Source organism: Triticum dicoccoides, chromosome 4A (assembly GCF_002162155.2).
Source record: "Triticum dicoccoides isolate Atlit2015 ecotype Zavitan chromosome 4A, WEW_v2.0, whole genome shotgun sequence".
Lineage (NCBI taxonomy): Eukaryota > Viridiplantae > Streptophyta > Magnoliopsida > Poales > Poaceae > Triticum > Triticum dicoccoides.
This window is the reverse complement of record NC_041386.1, coordinates 725712410-725717005: the sequence shown is the minus strand read 5'-3', so window position 1 is coordinate 725717005 and position 4596 is coordinate 725712410.

Genomic DNA, 4596 nt, shown 5'->3' with positions numbered 1-4596 from the left:
CCGGACCGACATTACGCGTACGCTTACGCGAGACTGGTTTCACCGCTACGAGCACTCGTTGCTTAAAGGTGACCGGCGGGTGTCTGTCTCTCTCACTTTAGGTGAACCGAGTGTGGCTACGCCCGGTCCTTGCGAAGGTTAAAACAACACCAACTTGACAAACTATCGTTGTGGTTTTGATGCGTAGGTAAGAACGGTTCTTGCTAAGCCCGTAGCAGCCACGTAAAAATTGCAACAACAAAGTAGAGGACGTCTAACTTGTTTTTGCAGGGCATGTTGTGATGTGATATGGTCAAGACGTGATGCTATATTTTATTGTATGAGATGATCATGTTTTGTAACCGAAGTTATCGGCAACTGGCAGGAGCCATATGGTTGTTGCTTTATTGTGTGAAATGCAAACGCCCTGTAATTGCTTTACTTTATCACTAAGCGGTAGCGATAGTCGTAGAAGCAATAGATGGCGTAACGACAACGATGCTACGATGGAGATCAAGGTGTCGCGCCGGTGACGATGGTGATCACGATGGTGCTTCGAAGATGGAGATCACAAGCACAAGATAATGATGGCCATATCATATCACTTATATTAATTGCATGTGATGTTTATCCTTTATGCATCTTATCTTGCTTTGCTTGACGGTATCATTTTAAGATGATCTCTCACTTAATAATCAAGAAGTGTTCTCCCTGAGTATGCACCATTGCGAAAGTTCTTCGTGCTGAGACACCACGTGATGATCGGGTGTGATAGGCTCTACGTTCAAATACAATGGGTGCAAAACAGTTGCACACGCGGAATACTCAGGTCATACTTGACGAGTCTAGCATATACAGATATGGCCTCAGAACACGGAGACCGAAAGGTCGAACGTGAATCATATAGTAGATATGATCAACATAGTGATGTTCAGCATTGAAACTACTCCATCTCACATGATGATTGGACATGGTTTAGTTGATTTGGATCACGTGATCACTTAGATGACTAGAGAGATGTCTGTCTAAGTGGGAGTTCTTAAGTAATATGATTAATTGAACTTAAATTTATCATGAACTTAGTACCTGATAGTATTTTGTTTTTCTATGTTTGTTTGTAGATAGATGGCTCGTGTTGTTGTTCCGTTAAATTTTAATGCGTTCCTTGAGAAAGCAAAGTTGAAAGATGATGGTAGCAATTACACGGACTGGGTCCGTAACCTGAGGATTATCCTCATTGCTGCACAGAAAAGTTACGTCCTGGAAGCACCGCTGGGTGCCAGGCCTGCTGCTGATGCAACTGACGACGTTAAGAACGTCTGGCAGAGCAAAGCTGATGACTACTCGATAGTTCAGTGTGCCATGCTTTACGGCTTAGAACCGGGTCTTCAACGACGTTTTGAACGTCATGGAGCATATGAGATGTTTCAGGAGTTGAAGTTAATATTTCAAGCAAATGCCCGGATTGAGAGATATGAAGTCTCCAATAAGTTCTATAGCTGCAAGATGGAGGAGAATAGTTCTGTCAGTGAACACATACTCAAAATGTCTGGGTATAATAATCACTTGATTCAACTGGGAGTTAATCTTCCTGATGATAGTGTCATTGACAGAATTCTCCAATCACTGCCACCAAGCTACAAGAGCTTCGTGATGAACTATAATATGCAAGGGATGAACAAAACTATTCCTGAGCTCTTCGCAATGCTAAAAGCTACGGAGGTAGAAATCAAAAAGGAGCATCAAGTGTTGATGGTTAACAAGACCACCACTTTCAAGAAAAAGGGCAAAGGGAAGAAGAAGGGGAACTTTAAAAAGAACAGCAAGCAAGTTGCTGCTCAAGAGAAGAAACCCAAGTCTGGACCTAAGCCTGAAACTGAGTGCTTCTACTGCAAGCAGACTGGACACTGGAAGCGGAACTGCCCCAAGTATTTGGCGGATAAGAAGGATGGCAAAGTGAACAAAGGTATATGTGATATACATGTTATTGATGTGTACCTTACTAATGCTCGCAGTAGCACCTGGGTATTTGATACTGGTTCTGTTGCTAATATTTGCAACTCGAAACAGGGACTACGAATTAAGCGAAGATTGGCTAAGGACGAGGTGACGATGCGCGTGGGAAATGGTTCCAAAGTTGATGTGATCGCGGTCGGCACGCTACCTCTACATCTACCATTGGGATTAGTTTTAGACCTAAATAATTGTTATTTGGTGCCAGCGTTGAGCATGAACATTATATCTGGATCTTGTTTGATGCGAGACGGTTATTCATTTAAATCAGAGAATAATGGTTGTTCTATTTATATGAGTAATATCTTTTATGGTCATGCACCCTTGAAGAGTGGTCTATTTTTATTGAATCTCGATAGTAGTGATACACATATTCATAGTGTTGAAACTAAAAGATGCAGAGTTGATAACGATAGTGCAACTTATTTGTGGCACTGCCGTTTAGGTCATATCGGTGTAAAGCGCATGAAGAAACTCCATACTGATGGGCTTTTGGAATCACTTGATTATGAATCACTTGGTACTTGCGAACCGTGCCTCATGGGCAAGATGACTAAAACGCCGTTCTCCGGAACTATGGAGCGAGCAACTGATTTGTTGGAGATCATACATACTGATGTTTGTGGTCCAATGAATGTTGAGGCTCGTGGCGGGTATCGTTATTTTCTCACCTTCACAGATGATTTGAGCAGATATGGGTATATCTACTTAATGAAACACAAGTCTGAAACATTTTAAAAGTTCAAAGAATTTCAGAGTGAAGTGGAAAATCATCGTAACAAGAAAATAAAGTTTCTACGATCTGATCGTGGAGGAGAATATTTGAGTTACGAGTTTGGTCTACACTTGAAACAATGCGGAATAGTTTCGCAACTCACGCCACCCGGAACACCACAACGAAATGGTGTGTCCGAACGTCGTAATCGTACTTTACTAGATATGGTGCGATCTATGATGTCTCTTACTGATTTACAGCTATCGTTTTGGGGTTATGCTTTAGAGACGGCCGCATTCACGTTAAATAGGGAACCATCAAAATCCATTGAGACAACGCCTTATGAACTGTGGTTTGGCAAGAAACCAAAGTTGTCGTTTCTTAAAGTTTGGGGCTGCGATGCTTATGTGAAGAAACTTCAACCAGATAAGCTCGAACCCAAATCGGAGAAATGTGTCTTCATAGGATACCCAAAAGAGACTATTGGGTACACCTTCTATCACATATCTGAGGGCAAGTTTTTCGTTGCTAAAATCGGATCCTTTCTAGAGAAGGAGTTTCTCTCGAAAGAAGTGAGTGGGAGGAAAGTAGAACTTGATGAGATAACTATATATACTCCCTTGTTGGAAAGTAGTTCATCACAAGAACCGGTTCCTGTGACAACTACACCAACTAGTGAGGAAGCTGATGATATTGATCATGAAACTTCAGATCAAGTTTCTACTGAACCTCGTAGGTCTACCAGAGTAAGATCCGCACCAGAGTGGTACGGTAATCCTATTCTGGAAGTCATGTTACTTGACCATGATGAACCTACGAACTATGAGGAAGCGATGATGAGCCCAGATTCCGCAAAATGGCTAGAGGCCATGAAATCTGAGATGGGATCCATGTACGAAAACAAAGTATGGACTTTGGTTGACTTGCCCGATGATCGGCAAGCCATTGAGAATAAATGGATCTTTAAGAAGAAGACTGACGCTGATGGTAATATAACTGTCTATAAAGCTCGACTTGTTGCGAAAGGTTTTCGACAAGTTCAAGGGGTTGACTACGATGAGACTTTCTCACCCGTAGAGATGCTTAAGTCTGTCCGAATCATGTTAGCTATTGCTGCATTTCATGATTATGAAATTTGGCAAATGGATGTAAAAACTGCATTCTTGAATGGATTTCTGGAAGAAGAGTTGTATATGATGCAACCAGAAGGTTTTGTTGATCCAAAAGGTGCTAACAAAGTGTGCAAGCTCCAGCAATCCATTTATGGACTGGTTCAAGCATATCGGAGTTGGAATAAACATTTTGATAGTGTGATCAAAGCATATGGTTTTATACAGACTTTTGGAGAAGCCTGTATTTACAAGAAAGTGACTTGGAGCTCTGTAGCATTTCTGATTTTATATGTAGATGACATATTATTAATTGGAAATGATATAGAATTTCTGGATAGCATAAAGGGATACTTGAATAAAAGTTTTTCAATGAAAGACCTAGGTGAAGCTGCTTACATATTGGGCATCAAGATCTATAGAGATAGATCAAGACGCTTAATAGGACTTTCACAAAGCACATACCTTGACAAAATTTTGAAACAGTTCAAAATGGATCAGGCAAAGAAAGGTTTCTTGCCTGTGCTACAAGGTGTGAAGTTGAGTCAAACTCAATGCCCGACCACAGTAGAAGATAGAGAGAAAATGAAAGATGTTCCCTATGCTTCAGCCATAGGCTCTATCATGTATGCAATGTTGTGTACTAGACCTGATGTATGCTTAGCAATAAGCCTGGCAGGAAGGTACCAAAGTAATCCAGGAGTGGATCACTGGACAGCGGTCAAGAACATCCTGAAATACCTGAAAAGGACTAAGGATATGTTTCTCGTATATGGAGGT